We start from the raw sequence: 17,953 nt of genomic DNA, 5'->3' as shown, positions 1-17,953 counted from the left end.
TCCCTGGCTCAGGCAGTGGTTCACCGTAGGCGACAGGGCAGGGATACTGCTGTGCTGTCAGTGACAGAAGGTTCTCCTTCCTGGAGCTTCAGCTAGTCATTAGATTTTCAGACACCTTCCGTTCTAGCTCTTTTCTAGGGTTCACGGCTCTGGTGAGTCTGGTGCGTCCCCAACCTCTGACCTTCCCCCTGAGGGGATATACAGCAGGTCTGGCTGTGTGTGTGTGTGTGTTCTGGGGGAGAGGGAGACTATTTGGGGAAAAAGTTGAGGAAGGAGGAAAGTCTTGCTTCCCTTTGTACCGGAGACAGGAGAGGTTGTTCCCGCTTGTAGGGGAGGTAAGACAGTTGGTTAGGAGCCTCCTGGAAGGTCACCAGCCCTCACCTCTGGCCCCCAATCTTTCCTTTGTATGGCAGCTATATCAGCCCCGGCCCTAAATCTTTCTACACCTCCTCAGTGTCCTCAGAGTCAAGGCCAAGCTTTCAAACATGACTGACAGGACCTCTGTCCACCCTTCTGGCCTCTACATTGACATTCCTTCCCCTTAAAGCCTCTAGGTTTCCTCCCACTGTTGTTCCCTTTTTTGGTCTAGCCCCACACGCTATCCTTCTTCCTCATTCTTTAGGTCTCTGAAATCCTGAAGCAAATTTTCTCAGACCACCCCTCTAAGCTAGAAAAGATTCCACCTTTGGGCCCCAGGGCCTCCCTCCCCAACCCCCACAGCCTGTGGTTCCCTTGTCCCAGCTCTGATCACTCTGTATAGCAACTGTCTGGCCTATTCCCTGTCAAGGCTGCAAGCTCTGTGAGGGCGGGAACTTGCCTTTCTAGAATCCTTAACGCCTGGCCCCATGACTAGCACTGATTAGATAATAGTGGAAGAAAAACTCCAGGAGTTAGCAAAACAGTATTACCTTTCAGTCTAGAATCCAGTTAGAGATCACCAAGATAAACCTCCTATTTTTGAGGCCCAGACAATGGAAAGGACTTGTCCAAGTTCGCAGAGAGTGTGTCTGAGCCAGGAAAAGAACTCAGGTGTTCTAACTACTGAGCTCTTCCCTCCTAGGGTGGCTCAGGAGTCCGGGGGTGGGGGAGGCGGATCAGGAGTGCACAGGGGCAGGCAATGGGGAGAGGGTTCAGTCTGAGGATCCCCCCAGCAGCAACACTTACGGGTGTGTGTGCTTGACTGGTGGGGAACCCCTTCCTGCTGTCCCACAGTGAGGGGACCCAGCTCCCTAGGGAGGAGCCCACTTAGAACTGGGTGACGGGGTTCTGGGGAGCCAAGCCGGCCAGGCCTTGGACTGGCAATTTACGTCATCTTAAGCCCCCCTGGGAAAGCTGAGAGTGGGTACCCAGGGGGAGAGGCAGGCGCTGGGGAAGCAATCACAGGCTAATAGCCTCCCAGCCTGAGATGCAATTAGGGGCGAATTCCTAGGGGACATGGAAGCAGCAGGAGGGGCAGTAGGCTGTTTGGAATTGGGGGTGGGGGCACACCTCTACACTCTGCGCTCAGGGTCAGAAGGGCCAGGATGTGGACACGGGTTGGGTCAGGAGTCCCTCAAATAGAAGGAAGGGTAGAGACACAGGCGGGTAGTGAGGCGGGGGTGCCTTGGAGGTGAAGAACAATCGTGGAAGATTAAGTAGGGAGGGGTGCTTTCCCAGGACCCCAGATACAACAGGCAAAGAGCCAAGCTCGGTAACTGAGAGCCTTAGACTTTCTGAGTGGCAGTTTCCTTCTCTGTAAGATAAGAACACTAACAGAATCTATCTCAGAGGGCTATTGGGAAAGTTAAGTGAGGAAAAAGCCTGTAGAGGGCTTAGTTCAGACCCCAGCCCTCACCCAGCGCTCAGGAAACCATGATGATGATGATGATTGAGGGAAGTGGTATCACATTCGGGGCATAAACAGACTTGGGCATCATGCAGCTCTGGGTTCACATCCCAGCTCCTCCACTTACCAGCTCCATGGCTTTAGGCTAAAGACTAAGCCAGGGGTCTGTTATCCGTAGACAGAACTGTAGCACTGCCTGGCCTCAGCCAGGGATGGGTGAGGGGCGTGAGGAGTTGCGAACTTCCAAGAAGCAGGTTCTCCCTGAAGGGAGCTCCCCAGGGTGGACGGCAGTCACTCCGAGGCCCCAGGTCACCACCCCGAATCTTCTGCCCCTGAAACCACCAAGCATTTCTGACTGTGACCTCAGGGGCTCCAGCAGGGGCCCCACCACTTCACTGCGAAAGATGGCTTCCTCCTGAAGCCTTAAGGGGTCAACAGGGACAGGTGACTGGGGTTTGAAGGTGAGTTCTATTTAGAAACTGCCATCAGATACACTCCAGCTGTGAGGCCCCGAGAACCTGCTGGACTAGTTCGGTCCTCCCAGAGCCGCAGCCCCAGGCCCAGCCTCAGCTCAGAGAGGAGGGGGAGGGGAGGGTGCGACATTCACATTCATCCTGAGTGGCCTTTCCACTTAGAGAACACTCTAAGTCATCTGGTGTAATCCTCACAACCCCCTGTATCATCCCTAGTTTGCAAACGGGTAAACAGAGGTCAGAGAGATGAAGTAGGTGCCCAAGGCTGCCTCACTGTCAGCCCCAGCATTCAAACTCAGGTTTGTTCCAGAGCCCAGGCTTTGAGGCTCCGCCCAGCACTTCTGAACTGGAGGGAGAAGCTTGGAGATGACCTGTGCCACACACATTCCTTCCCAGGGGGGCGGGGGGAACGCATTCCCCCCCCCAGTTCTGGAGGTCTGTAGCAATGTACAGCTTGGCAGTGTTAACAAGCCCTGGATTCCGACGCTGGTAGTCAGAGGACCCAGGGTTAAAGGTCCAGGCTGGCTGAAGTGGAGAGAGTGCCCCCTGCCGCCATGAGATTATGAACTGGGCTACAGGTGTGGGTGCCCAAGGACACAGGATGGCCCCCAGCTCTGTGGCCCCTTTTCACCTGCCTCCCAGGCAGGTGCTTTGAGATAAAACAGCCCCAAACTGGGGAGGTACAGCCACAAACCTGCCGAGGCGGCTGCCTTGGGGTAAATATGAACCTGGATTTCCTGGTCCCTGAATGACTCAGCATAGCTGGGCCCAAGGGTCTCCCCTCCGGTGGAGAAGGTGGAAATCGGCAACCCCCAACCCCTTAGGGGTAGTCCCAGTGCAAAGGTCTTCCTCCCCAGCTCCAGCACAGGCTCTGGGAGAGGAAGCTGCACTCCGGCCCCAGGGCCTGGCTGAAGCTAGAGATACAACCAGTGTGGCAGCAGGAGCAGGGCCCTGAGTGGACCAGAGTTCACATCGTGGCCCTGCTACTTACCGGCTGTGTGGCCTGGGTCCTAGTGTCGTGGTCTGTAAAATGGGGATAATCACATCCACCTCCACACAGATTCCTGTGGAACATTTGCAAGGAAAGCACAGGCATTCTACAATCATTTGTTTCCTTTCCTCCCCAGCTCCCAAGGCTCTCTGGCAATGGAAATCAGCAGAGCCATCCCAAGACTCCCCTTTAAAACGCACAGAGCCAGGAAGAGAACAACTATTAAGTCCACCTGAGATGAAGCAGGCCCAGAGCTCTGACTTTCACAGCTGTGGGATAGAAATGATGATGTTGTCTTTGTTATTGAGTTACTGACACCTGAGAAAAGAAGGGCTGGCGAGGCCTTAGAAAGCAGATTCTGGTCCCACTCCCTTCTTTTAAAAAGGGGAAAGGCAGGGTGCTTGGGTGGCTCAGTTGGTTAATTGTCTGCCTTCGGCTCAGGTCATGATGATCCCAGGGTCTGGGGATCGGGTCGGGCTCCCTGCTCAGCGGGGAGTCTGCTTCTCCCTCTGCACCGCACCCACCCCATGCTCCCCTCATGTGTTCTCTCTCTCAAATAAATAAAATCTTTTTTAAAAAAAGTGGGGGGGAGGCAGAGGCGGGGAGCTGCTGGCCCAATGTCACCCAGAGGGCCAGGGTCTAGTAGAGCCAGGCTGCAATCCAGGCTGCCTGTGGTTTTGTTTCTTTCACATCAGGAGAGGCAGGTCCTGGGAGAGGGGCCCAGGCTACACCAGGAGGGGAAAGGCCCCTACCCGGAGGCCCTGCTGCTCTTGGCCACTTCCTGAGCACCCAGAACTGTAGTTGCCACATACTGGACATCCAATAAGTATTTATGGAATGAATGAGTGAATGAATGAATGAATGAATGAGGTGGTAGGAAGATAAAGATGTCCCTCCAGGACAGGTGGATGTCTCCTTGAGACTCTGGTCACCTTGACAAGGAGCCCTCAGGATGTCCCCAGGGCTGAGTCCACATGTCTGCTGTGCCTGCTGTGTCTCCCCCGGATGGCAGCTATGGGAGGAGGGGAAAGGAGATTCCTCAGGGACAAGGACTGAGGCTGCAGCTCGAGGGATGGAGGTAAGGCAGCAGGAGAGTTAGCTGAAGGAGGCAGGGAGGCTGGGTCGCTTTTGCTGTGAGAGCTCTGTGAGGGAGGAGTGCTCGATGTCTGGAGCTGGAGGGGGCGTGTGATGAAACTGGGGGGTGGCTGGGGGACCCTGAGTCACACTTGCTCAGAGCCTGGTAAACCTGGGGGGCTCCGCAGGCAAAGGCCACCTCCGCTCCTCACAGGTACTCAGCTCTGGCTGCTCAGGATCCTGTTGCCATGGAGATGCGGAAGGCTCCTTGGAAAGCATTGGAGGCAGGGGGCGTGGCCTGCCCTCAGCGAGGTTTGAAGCCTGGGGTGGCAGTGGGGGTGCAGTTAGGACAGCACAGGGGTTTGGTTGGGACCGGGGCAGGCACAACACCCACTGGCATATAGGTACCATGGCAGCCCCTGGGTTTAGAGTCCACGCCCTGGGCTAGAATCCCAATTACTACTAGTGACCTCGGACAAGGGACCTCACATCGCTGACGTTCAGTTCCATCATCTCTAAAATGGGGTTATAATAGTCTCCCTAGGATGGTTGTGCTGTTCACTTGAGCCTGAACGTGGAAAGCACAGTCCCGGAGCATAGTGAAACCCAGGAAGCGGTAACTATTAATTCTATAATTGGGGTTAGGATTGGGGCTCTGCAGGAGTCTGCCCTGAAGGCAGCAGCTCCCTGCCCTCAGCCTGCTCTTTGGCACTCCTGGGTGAGGCTGGAGAGAAGCCTGACTCATTCTCCACAGACACAGGCGATCAAGAGTCAGGAGTTATGTCATCCTTTGAACATGGGCCTGGAGGCTCTGCCGCAGGCTCATCTAAAAAATAAATAATAACAACTTGAATAATTCACAGAATCTGTGTGAATAATTCACCAGGGCCTCCCAAGCACCAGCCGATTAGTCACCACAGACCCAGGTTCTGGTCCTGTCTGCCTCTGGCTGCCCCACCAGCCCTGGGGAGTGTGGCCTGGCCACAGGTGCAGGAGGTTGGTGGTCCTGAAGAAAGGGCCTCCCTCCCCCAAGACTGCAGGAGTCTGGGGGCAGCCAGGAGGTAGGATCCATGGTCTCTCCATGATAGAGACCCACGGCTGGGAAGCCAAAGGGGACTGTCCTAAAGTCCCTGGGCTAGTGAGACCCTATAGCTGGCCGTCACTGCTTCCTGCCTCTGGGCTGCATTTTGGAGATGTGGAAGGTGAGCCCCTTCATCTTATAATTTAGTAACCAGTAGCCAGCCCAGCATAGCCCTGTGTCCACAGGGACCCCAGGCTTCGAGGTCTCTCAGGCCTGAAATCGATCCTGCAAAGCCCACACTGACCTCTCATGTTTCTCCTGGGAGGTAGGATGCAGCGGGGGTTAAATGCCTCTGCTCGGGACTCAGACAGACCTCAGTTCAACCTCCTAGTTACCTCCTGTGTGTCTTTGCTAAGTGGCTCAAACCTGCCAGGTCTCCCTTTCTTTGTCTGTCAAATGGGGATTAAAAACACCCACTTCACAACATTGTCACTGTTCTGCAGGTGAAATGATGTAATGACCATCAGTTGCTTCGTGCAATGCCTGGCACATAGTAAGTGCTCAAAAACAGTAGCTGTTATAAGATACTTGTGTTCTTTCCAAAGATAGCATGGTGGGGACTCAGAGTAGGAAGAGGGCTGCTCAGATGTCGCAGATGTTCATACAAAACATGATCTGCAGGCCCAAGAGATGGGCACAGACTGCAGGCCAATCCTGTCAGAGTGTGGGTGGCCTGTGAGGTCCTCCAAGTAGATACTCCACTCAAACGCCCACCATCCTGTTTATTTGCTACTCAGCACTTGCCACAATTTGGGATTATTTTCTTAGTAATTTATTCATTTTTTGAATGTGTGCCTTCCCCACTAGACTATGAACTCCATGAGGACAGGGACCTCATCTGTCTTATTTACCAGTATCTCCGAAGGTCCTAGAATACTGCCTGGAACATAGTAGGTGCTCAGTAAATATTTGTCCTTAAATGAATAGATTCATCAGCCTCCTGGAAGAGAGCCTCCATCATTGGCGGGGTCTGAGTTCGGGGGCTAGTAGTTGGGTGTGCAGCCCAGAGTGAGGACAATGGTTTTGGGGCTGGCCCCTGCCAGACTGGCTGCAGGGGTGAGAAAATTCCTATCTCTCCCTATCTTCCCCCCCTTCCAGGTAAGTCTTCCCCAGACCAACAGTACCAGGGACGCCTAATGGTGGCACAAGCTCACTGTGCCTTCCGCAGTAATGATTTAATCGCTTGTTTAGAATTTCCGGTGGCATTAATGATTACTCCCCAGAACGGGGCGGGGGGGGGGAATAATTGGCTGCGTTCTCACGGTGAGCGAGCTTCCTGTGAGTGAGCTCCCTGTGAGTGGGGAGCTGAGCCTGTTCTTCTGTAATCTTCTCTCACCTGCCTGCCACTCACTCGTAGGGTGATGGAGATGGATGAGCTCATGTGTGCAGAGTTGCTGGGCAGCCGCGTGGAGCCTGCAGGGCCTAGCTGGGGCTAGGATGCTGCAGGGACGGAGAGTGGGGGGACTGGGGGAGAGATATGCAGGAATGCAGAGACTGATGGAGAAAGAGCAAGAGCCAAGAGACAGTGAGAGAGAGTGACCCTGGGAATCGGTGTTCTTGGGCCAAGTGATCCCCGGGCTCAGCTCCTAGCTTCCAGTTCTCCCAGCTGCCTCGCCCTTGCTGTTTGGCACAAGCTTCTGGGCGTGAATGTGTGCCCTCTTGTGTGTGCGCGTGTGGACATCCCTAGAGCACTGGTTCTCAAAGAGTGCTACGCAGACCAGCAGTGGCAGCAGCTTAAAGTGCGCCTTCTTAAGCCCCACCTCAGACCTACTGAATCAGAAATGGCTCCAGATGTGGAGCCTGGGGCTCTAATGAGCTTTTTGGATGGCTCTGGAGCACCCAAGTGTGAGATGCCCTGCTCTAATGTGTAGAGAGTGTAGAGACCTGTGAATGGGCGCGTGGGCTGTGGGGGCCACATGTACATACGTGTAACGTGTCTGTGTGAGCATTTCAACTGCTGTCCCCGCCAGAGGCCAGGAAAGAAAAGGCCCAGGGAGAAACCCGATGCCTATGCCACCCAAGGAACCCCAGGGCTGCTCACTTCCTGGGTGGCCACAGGACCCCCTGCCTGGGGAAGCTGAGGGGGCTAAGTGAGGCCCACTGTCCCTGCCACAGCCTCTGTAAAGTAGGTTGGGAGTGGGACCTGCTGAGAGTTGCTGGCCTCAGTCCTGATACCTCAAAGTGGCTGAAAGAAGGACCCAATCCTGGCTCCACTACTCTGGGGACTTGGAGTCCTAGGGACCTTTCCCCACTCCACCCCTCCAGGAGCCATTGCTGTTGGGCTTCAAGGAAGTGAATTTTCAGGGATTAAGCAGTTTAAGGAGGGCTATGCAGGGCTGGGGGGAAATGAATTATCATCTGAGAGCCAAGAGAGGCAGTACCCACCTGCAGGAGCAGCCAGTGATGCAGCACAATTTGGAGCTCGGCCCAAATATTTTATGTTTCAAAAAGGGAGAGTGGGAGGTGGGGTGGGGTGAGCCCTGGAAGTTCTTAGGGTAGCTCTGGGGCGTGAGGGCATTGCAGGGGGAGGAGAGGGAAGGGATGGGAAGGGGAGGGTAAAGATAGGGGTGGGGAAGGACAGGGCATAAGGAAGAAATAGGGGAAGCAGAGAGTAGGAAACCACAGGAGGGTGGGAAGACTGAGAGGAGTAAGGGAGGAAGGTAGAGGGGGAGGGGGAGGGGCAAGAGAAGAGAAGGGAGACACTCCGGGTGGAGGAGAGAAGGGAAGGAGATGTGGGGAGGTCCTGGCAGCAGGATAATGAGAGCGGTGATCCCATAGGCATCTATGGGGGCAGGATGGAGGAAAGTCACTAAGGACTGGGGATGCCCAGTGCTCAGGGAGGAGGGGGGCATGGGGGCCTCTCCCACCCTAGGCTAACCTGAAGAAAGGGATGTGGGCATGAGATCCATTAAGAATCTGAAACAAATGAAAAAGTAAGCTGCTTGTTGAGTTTTGTATTTAACAAGGCAAACAAATGGAAGGAGTATGAATAGGGAGTAATGAAGACCTCGCAAAAATAGCTTTTTCTTTAAAAAAAAAAAAAGGTAACAAAGAAAACACTCAGAAAACCAGAACATATGCAAATTGCCCATCTTGGGCAGGTGAGTGAGTCAGCAAGCCAAGACACCCAGCCCCTAACAGCCCAGCTGGGCCTGGGGATATGGGGTGGGGGAGGTAGAAAGAAGGGGGCAGGGGGAGGAATAGGCCAAATCCTGCCAGAGGAAGTTGGGAAGTTGAGATCATGTATGTTCCCCGCGCTTCCCCGCCTGCCGCTCTCTCTGCTGGGGCACCCGGGACCCATTTGGTGGAGACTATGGCAGTCCCCAGCAGTGATGCTGACCTCAAATGTCTAAGCCCGAACCCCAGCATCTCTCACTTCCTTTAATTACCACTGGGGACCCGTCATCCATTAATTCCATGCAACCCTTTCTGAACTCCTTTCTATTTTCAGCTTGCGAAGACCCCTTGAGGGTAACAAATTCCCGAAGTTGGACAGCAGCTGTGTCAAGCAGGACTTCCCTTTAGAAATCCTAAATTAAGTAACTCTAACTTCATAAGGGATCTCCTTGTTCTGGGCTAACATTTCTTTATCAGTAACTTGGGAGGTTTGGGTTAACACTCCTCCCCCACCCCCCGGCCCCACTGTTTCCAACAGCCCTTTTTCTCCCACATTCGAAATATTCTGAGCTTTGTGGTCAAACAGACTTGGGTCCAAATAGGGGCTCTACCACTTTCTAGCTGTGTGGCCTTTGAACAAGTCACTTATCTTTCTGTCTTTAGTGTTTCCATCTGAAAAATGAGAAATAATTTTATTGCCTCTTTCAAAGATCAGGATATGATGGAATAATATAAGTCATCTAAAATGGTTTCCAGCTGGGGCACCTGGGTGGCTCAGTCGGTTAAGTGTCTGCCTTCCACTCAGGTCATGATCCCAGGGTCCTGGGATGAAGCCCCGGGCTCCTTACTCAGCAGGGAGCCTGCTTCTCCCCCTTCCTCTCCCTCTGCCATTCCCCCTGCTTGTGTTCTCTCACTGTCAAATAAAAAATAATAAAATCTTTAAAACATTTCCCAGCACATCATAAGCGGTAGCTCTGTGCCAGGCGCTGTTCTAGGCCTTAGTGGGAAAACAGTGCGCAAGATAGGCAGGCTGCTGTCCTCAAGGAGCCCACATCCCAGGAGGCTGTGGGGAGATGACCATAAGGCAGGAGACAAATCATTACAGTGATTCCAAAGAGTCGTGGAGCTCTGAGGACAATAAAGAGGTGATGGAAGGGTGGGGGACAGACGGCTGATCTGGGAAGGCCTCTCTGTTGAAATGACATTTGAGCTGAGAAGAAGCCAGATAAGTGGATGTGGGGGAGGAATTTGTGTAATTAGCCTCAGGATTTACAAGTAGTTCAGGGCCACATCTTCTATATCCTGCATGGTTTCATAGAATTTGACCCCCCACCCCTCATCCCACTCTGCTTTCTTCTCAGGTTTCCCCCTCCCTGTGCTTAGAGTCTCCCATGTCTGCTAATGGGTCCCAGGCCTGAGAAGTGGTAGCAGGAGCAGAGGGGCCGAGAGCCGCGCCTCCTCCTTCCCTCACTCCCTCACTCCCACGCTGTCCCTCCCCTGCTTCTCTTCCCTTGCTGCCTGCCCAGGGTGATGGATGCTTCCTTCCCAGGGCTGAGTCATGTGCTGCCTCTTACAAGCTCTGGGCCAAGTCTCTGCCACCGCCCTCCTCCAGGCCCCTGTGGGGAGGCAGATTTATAGGGGGTTTCCCTAGGGACCTGCAAGCATTCTGCTCCATTCTGGCTCTGAGGCTGCAGGAGAAGAGGCCACCATTCAGGCTCAGAGCCACTTTCTTCCATGCACTCAAGCAGACTGAGGCCCAGAAGGGAGAAAGTGCTCCGAGGTTGTGCCCGCACAGGCAGTGGCTGAGCAGGGGCTTGAGGCCCGAGCTGCAGACTCTATGTCCAGTGCTTTTTTTCCTGGCCCACGAGGCTGTTTGCCTACATTGAGGGCTTGGTCAGGTTCTCTATCTACAAATACTTACTGAGACCTTTCTCTGTCATAGGCACTGTGTGGGGCCCTAGGGATCAATAATAAGTAGAAAGAATACATAGTCCCTGTCTTCTGGAGCTCATTGTTTGGTGGGCTAGACAGGGGTTCATCAGCCAATCACTCACATGTAACCGAAGAGGAGCATTTCTCACACAACAGCACTCCCAGGGGGAAGGGAACAGCAGCTACAAAGGTCCTGAGGTAGGAATGAGCTGGGCATGTTTGGGCAGCAGAAGGAAGGTCCGATGGCTGAAGTGACGGGTGTGGGGGGGGATTGAGCGATGAGGGAGATGGCTGCAGGGTCAGATCTTCAAGGTCTGTGTGTAGAGTGTAGACAGGTGTAGGTTAAAATGAGGAGGTGAGCTGATGAGCAAGGAGGTCAACACTGACTTCTCTCAAGAGCAGGGGGTGGCAAGCTGCTTCTTAGAGTCACAGGGGTGGGACCAATGCACACAGCCCCCCACCCCGCCCCCCCGGGCCGCCTTAAGGGAGGGCCTGAATGAAAATCTGCCTGCTGTGTCCCTGCAGCCAAGATACAGGCCCAGACAGAGCCTGTCCCCTGACAGTACACAGTCCCTTAGGAGATTTCCTGGACCCCCAAGACAAAAAGTGGGCTGTGCCTCTTAGGCATAGTGATGAACAGGTGGTGTTTGGCAGGCATTTCCGTGATGAGAGGGTGTTTCTGATTTGGCGGGGGGGGCTGAGCCCCTCTGTCTTGGCCTCATTTCTGGGGCTCATGCAGTCCCTCCCTAGGGCAGCCAGACTTGGGGGGGGTGGGGCTTCAGCAAGTGAGATACAGCGAGGAGCTATTTAAAGCTGCCGGCAGCTCGCCCCTTCTGTTCACGGCTCTGCCGCTCTGCCGGGTGGGAGCTGCCATCGTCACGCACCCACCGGCGCCACAGGAACACAGCAGCCCAGTGCACCCACACAGAGACGGGGCGGGGTGGTCTTTGTGCACCTCCACAGCCTGCCAGGGGGGTCCTGCTGCTTGTAGGACAGGGCCGATGAGACACAAGTGGACCCTGGCCAGCCCCTCACTGGCCCCCCCACCATGTTCCCATCCACAGCCCAGGAAGGTAGCCTAAATTTAGGTCACCCCCCCATTGGCTACAAGCGTAACCAATTAACGGCTTTCTCGGAGGGTGTTGGTGGAGGCAGGGGCATCCTTAGGTCCATGTGGGACTGGAAGTGCTTCTTGCTCTCTGGAAGTCTGTCCCAGGCCTTGGGGGGAGAGCCAGGAGCACCCAGCTCCATCCCTTCCATCTCCCAGGGTCCCACAGCAGGAGCTGTCTGGGGGGGGCGGTCTGCAGGGGTTCAAAGCGCAAGCTGTGGAAGCACATGGCCTCGGTGTGAATACAGGCAGGTGACTTAACATAGCTGAGCCTCAGTTTCTTTCTCTGGGGAGTGGGGATAAAAATAATGTTCACCTCCTAGATAGTTGTGAAGATTTTCTTTGAATTAAACACTTACAGAGCTTCCCCATAGGCCAACACGGAGTAAGCACCCAGTAAGAGACAGCTTTTGCCAATATTACTATCATGCTATATTTTGAAATTGACCTCCTGTCTCCATATCCTTTAGTGGCCCCCTCCAGGCCCCTGCGGCTACAGACATGGGACGAAGGCCCTGGGGAAGAGAAGTGGCCAGTGAGTTTGGCCCCAAGTGGACTGCATGTGCTTTCTGTGGCCTGGACACACACAGGCGTTGGGCACCTCGCACGGCCTCTGTTGTGCTGGCGACTCCATCCCTGCTCAGCCTCACAAGCAGAACCCACAGCTCGCAGACCCCAGGCTCAGGAACCGCCATGGACTCCTCAGGCCATTTGGTGATTCTACCAGAACTGGGCAAGGGGGGATGGGAGCTCTTCTTTCTGGACCAGACTGACAGGCAGACAGACAGGTCTCTGCAGGGTCAGCCTTGAAATACAGTTTGTCCAGCCTCAGGAAGAGACCAAAGTGTTCAGAGGATCTATACGGAAAAGGCCATTAGCAGCTCAAAACTGCTTTGGGGAGAGGAGAGATGGGCAAGCCTAGAGACTGAGAGCTGAGGGCTGGAAACTACAAAGGAGCAATAGGGGCAGAGAGGTCTGGCAGGGGGTGCCAAGGTGAGGGGCAGGCAAGGGGATGCCCCAGGTAGCCCCATCCCATGGCCTTTCACGGCATCCGGTTCCTGATCCATCCCATAGCCCCTTTACCCACATTTACCATCCCCAAGTCCTTAGCCAATGTCCTCTAACTCTACCCCAGATCCCCTCCACCCCATCCAGAGTTTCCTTCATCCCCTCAATACCCTCTTCTCCTATCCCTGCCCTTCACTGGAACCTCTTCCCTTTCACCCCATCTAGTCCACATCCTTGCATCCGGGGACCCCCACCCCCCTCCATTATCCCACCCAGGTCCTATATGAAAGTCCCAGGACTCCATCTCCAGCTCAGCTCCCTTTTTCGGGTCCCCATCACCCCCTTCCGTCATCGTGTTCTGCAGCCAGCCGCCCGGGAGCTGAATCAGAGCCATAGAGCTAACATTTGCACACACGTCTCTCCAGATGACAGGCAAGATGGGCCTTCTGCCCTCGGCCCACACACACCCGTGCTCAGGAAGCAGAGAGAGCCAGGACTGCACTCCACACGGGCTGGGGAAGAGGGCTGGGGGGGCCCTTCCCTTCTGGATAACTGGCCTGACCTGGACCCTTGGGCCTTTGTTCAAGGCTGGGACTCACTGGTTAGGGAGAAGAAAAAAGATGAGATGGAGAAAGACATTGAGATTGGCAGAGAGAGGCAGCAAGAGAGTTCATATCAGAGACAGGGACAGAGGAGGAAAACAGGGAAAAGGCAGGCCCAGAGACTGAATAGAGACAGACATCCAAGAGATTGAAACAAGAAGAGAAATAGAGAAGGCCTGAGGAGGGAATGCAGAGAGAAGGGAGCAGATGAGCAAAAGGACAGGGAGGCACTGCAAGTGGGGGTGGGGAAGAGAAGGGACCCCAAGAGGGAACAGGAAATGTCACCCAGGAGTGAGAGCTCAGATGCGGCCAGGAGCCCAAGCAAACCCCAAGGCAAGGCCTCAGAGATGTTGAGGGAAAACAGAACCCACGACTTCCACAGAAGGATCTAGGGCTATAGCTGGAGAGGAGGAGCAGAAGTGCTTCCCAGGCCCCCCCGGACTGGAGGAAAGCTGCTGGCAGGTGAGTCCGAAGATAAAATGAGGACCATGAAGCCCCTCACCTGGCAGAGCCCAGACCCAGGAGCTCTGGTGGGAAAAGTTGGGCTGATCCCAAGGGAGGCCTCCTAATGCTAGCCCAATGGTCATTTGCTGACAGCATTGCTTCCGCTCAATCACATTCATGATAGCCACCATTTATTTGAGCACCTACTATATGCCAGATATTTACATCAATTATCCCTTCTAATCCTTTCATGCAAAATGCTTGCAAGGCCAACCCCAGTGGTACTCCCATTTTACAGATGAGAAAACTGAGCCTCAGAAACGTAAAGGGCCTTGTCTAGATCTGTCTGACTCCACCACATAATCTATGAGCCTCTGCTTTTCTAGCAGTACCGTGTGGTTTCATCTCTGCTCTAACATTTTGTGACTTGGCAGTTTTCCCAACACATACATGTGGGCGGACCCCAGGAGACACATACAGGTGCTCCCGGGGGTCCTTGGTATCTGTCCTTCATCTGCTCCTTGGTTGTCCCATCCCCAGCCCCAGCATCTCTTGCTTCTCCTCTGCAGCATCTCAGATCACCTCCTTCTAGCTCTGCAGCTAAGAACAAGGATGACGTCATTGCTTTTATTTAAAGAAAAGGACTGAGCTGGAGCTTCAGGATGGGGGTCCACGTGGGAGCAGGAGTGAAGTGACTGGCCATCCCAGCCCCTGGCCCAGCCTCTTCTGTCCCCCCGCCCAGCTGCCATCTGCTGAGCTGCTTCATGACTCTGCCCCATCCCCTGAGAAGCACCCCTGTGAGTGCTCTGCTCAGCATGGGAGCAGTATGGGAGAGACCAATGGGTGAAGGAAAGAAGGTGCCAGAATTCTGTGAGGATAGTGCATTTGTTATAAAGGCTAGGGTCAAGGAAAATGCTATTGTTAAAGCCATACTACAGGGGAGACTAAGGCTCCAGGACATTAAGTGGGTCACCCAGGTGGGTATCTACACATGACATCCCAGTAGGACAGCAGTAGTAGAGGAGGATTAAACGGGGCACTTACACAGTGACTAGGTCTAAGTTCTTCCTCTTTCATCTCCAATGGTCTGAGTCTAATCACCTGTTTCTCTCCAGAACACTTGAGGGGGGCATCAGTGAGGAAGGAGCCCAGGAGTGGGATCTTCTTAGCCTTCCCTGGGTTCCCAGTTCCCTTCCAGGGCCTGTGCTCCCACCCATGCAGGACCTCTCAGCAGTACCGCTACCCCTTTCTGGCCGCAACCTCTTTTTGGGGGGTGTGGAACATTTATGACCTCATTTAAATCTAGCAACATTGCTGAGAGGTTGGTATGACTATTATCATCCCCATTTTACAGCCAAGGCAACCGAGGCTTGGAAAGAGTGAGCAGCCTGCCCTTGTCATCCAGCTGGGAAGTGGCAGAGCCAGGGTGCAAATCCAAGTTTGTCACCTCCAAGACCACTGACCTCTGCTTCTTGCTGTTCTGTCGGCCTCTCCCTCGGCTTTCTCAAGAACCCTACAGCTTCCCTGCACTCCCCAATCCTCTAAGGAGGCTGAAGAGTCTATTAAGAGTCTTCGAGCCCCTCTTCTCTGCAACCTTGTCCCAGCAAAAAGCTCCAGAGCAGAAGACTGGGACTATGGTCTTCTGTTCCCCCAGTCCATTCCTGGGGTCCCTAAGCCATGCAGCTTTCAGTAGGTCCTGCCAGAAGCAGGCGGAGAGGCTTGCTCTATATTTTATTTAGCCACTAATTGCCTGCATTTAAAAGGCATCACAGTGCCACAGTCGTCCTCTGTTTCATGCCCTGATGCCTGTTTCTGCATGAAGGGACATTGGGGCAGGGGAACGAGTAGGAGAGGGGTCATGGTCTCCCCAATGACAGCTTTAAAAGCCTGACCCCGGCACTCAGAGCCCGAGGATGTCAGGTTGTCACCCTGAGAAGCGAGAGGGGGCATGCAGGGGCTGGGGCCTCTGCAGAAAGGAAGAGAGAGGTCGGGGCCCTGGCCAGGACCAGGAAGGCGTAGGAGGGGGCGCTCCATGTCCCCACTCACCCCTAAGATGAGGACCCAGCTGATGGAGCCCTACCCAGAATGCCTTGGGTCTAGCTCTGTTCTCGAAGCCGGAGGTCTCTGCAATAAAGCAGCTGCTTGCAAAAGGACACGGCGCAGTCCTCAGTCCCATCTGCTATGATCAGGGAGGAGACAGTGTGTCAGCCTTGCCTTTGCCCAAGAGCAAGAGCTGGGAATTTAAGGAGATGAGGGTAAGGGTGGGAAGGTGGAGGTAAGTGGATGAGATGGGTAGTCAATGGCAGGTAAGTTCTAAGACAGCCCCAGTCTTCCCACTTTGGGTTTTCCACCTACTGAGGAAGTGCACACGTTGGCTAGTGAACAGAAAACTTGGTTCCCACCCTTTCCCGATCTAATCCTGAGCCAGATGTCAGCTCTCACACTAACAGCAGACCTACTGACCTTCACCTCATCTCCAACCCTCACTCCAACCCTCATCCTGACTACAACTTGGCCACCAATCCTGTTCCCTGGCATCTACATCAAGCCAAGGTACACCCCGAATTCTTCCCTTAACGGTGATAACAATACCAATCCCATCTCCAACTCCATTCCCCCGCCTACCTCCACTACCAACCCCCTCAACCCCACCCCTGCCCCATGCATCCTCATTCTATTTTCACCTCCAGGGACAGGGGTCCCTGCCCCACTCTGCCTGCTTTTCCAGTAGTTACCTCTCATCTGACCCAGCCCTTTCTCCAACACTAGTTGACCTCCTAGTTACACCTGGTGCCAGCCCCTCACCCTGGCGCCACACCTGGCCCCTGGCTTGGTCCTGTGGCACCCGACAAGGCTGCTTGTGGGTTAGAGGACTGCCACCTTGAGCCAAGCCGCCAAGCCAAAGGAACTGTGGGGTGGTGCCTCCCATTTCTCAGAGGGCTCCGGGTCCCAGCTCTGAGTGCCGGAGTCTGCCCCCATGCTGTGTTCAGCTCTCAGCAACCAGCCTGATGACACCAGGACACGTGCAGGGATGTGACCGTGCCCCCAGCTGAGGAGCCATGCTTCTCCTGAGGAATGGTGAGAAATTAGCACTCTGTAGAGCAGCCCCACCACCGCCACTCCTCACACCTCACTGGGTAATTTCTACACGGCCGAAGGCTGAGCCTAATGGACCGCCTGCTTCCAGCCCACTGGACAATCAGGGGGAACAGCCCCCCGGGTCTCCCATGGAATGAGGGGCCCTGCGCTCTGCTAAAAGGATGACATTTCCATCTGGCAGGAGAGAAGGGCATGTGAAAGCTTGGAAACCTGTAGCCACTGGGAGACGATGAGCAAGTTAGAGCACTCTGCTGAGCCCTCAGAAGCAGAAAAAAATGTCCTCTCTGGGGATGGGCATAGAAGTCATCCCTGTCAGTGGCTTGAGTGCTAAGAAGCCACCATCTGAGCTCAGCAAATGCCAAATGATTAAGCCTCCAATGTGCAAAGCCTTCCAGAAAGCCCCTCCAAGCACAGCTCCGTGTACCTGTGCCCTGTTCCCAGGACCCACCCTGTCCACCCTCGAGCCACTGGTGACGAATGGCAGCTGGTGCCACCACATGGGCTGGCACCCCCCCAGACCAGCTATCATCTCCCGTCCCTCTTCCTGGGGTCTGTCTGTCTGTCTGCTCAGATGGGAGGCTGGCTGGTCAGGCTGGCCGCCAACTCTGCATTTCCTGCCGGGCCCGTGCTCTGTGGTTGCTCACCAAACACTAACTGAATGTTTGGTCTGTACTTTCTCCAGCTTCATTTCCCAGCAACTTCCACTTCCTGAGAAGTGGGATGGTGACTTCCGTTGCATCTAGCAGGGGTGGCAAGCCAGCCTAGTGGTTAAGAGCTCCTGCTTTAGGATCAGACAGCCATGCCTGGGTGCTAAATGCACTTCCAGCCCCACCATTTGTTAGCTGTGTGACCCTGGGCAAGCTGTCTTCACTTCTCTGGACCTCAGTTTTCTGTTTTGTAAAATGAAGGTAATTACAGTGCTTATCTCACAGAGCTGCTTTAAAAATGAGGAAGCACACGATAAATGTATGTATAAAATGGTGCACATAGTAGCTGACGGTAGGTCCTTAGTAAACACTACCTATGATGATAAGTCTGCAGACACTGGTGGCCTAACTTCAAGGCCGGGTCCCAAGAGAGGAGTCAGCTTGGCTCCTTCTCCTGGGGAGAGAATGTTTGATATTGTTTACAGTCCTGTCTGAAGCCACGCACTCCTCTTTCTCTTCATCCCACCAGACATTCTGCCCCCCTCTCCCAGC

The 17,953-nt window shown here is 54.3% G+C and overlaps 1 long non-coding RNA gene across 1 annotated transcript in view; it reads right to left on the bottom strand.

Annotated features, from left to right (window-relative positions):
• Nucleotides 1–17,953, bottom strand: part of LOC117801487 — a 118,491-nt gene that overhangs the window by 18,249 nt on the left and 82,289 nt on the right. The window contains exons 3-4 of the long non-coding RNA XR_004624045.1: nucleotides 3,290–3,362; nucleotides 1,953–2,157 (exon numbers count right to left, since the gene is read on the bottom strand). This is a non-coding gene — a long non-coding RNA (uncharacterized LOC117801487). The remainder of the gene's footprint in view (nucleotides 1–1,952; nucleotides 2,158–3,289; nucleotides 3,363–17,953) is intronic.

Source organism: Ailuropoda melanoleuca, chromosome 3 (assembly GCF_002007445.2).
Source record: "Ailuropoda melanoleuca isolate Jingjing chromosome 3, ASM200744v2, whole genome shotgun sequence".
Taxonomy (NCBI): domain Eukaryota; kingdom Metazoa; phylum Chordata; class Mammalia; order Carnivora; family Ursidae; genus Ailuropoda; species Ailuropoda melanoleuca.
Note: the sequence above shows the minus strand (reverse complement) of the source record. Positions and strands in the feature narration are given on the sequence as shown.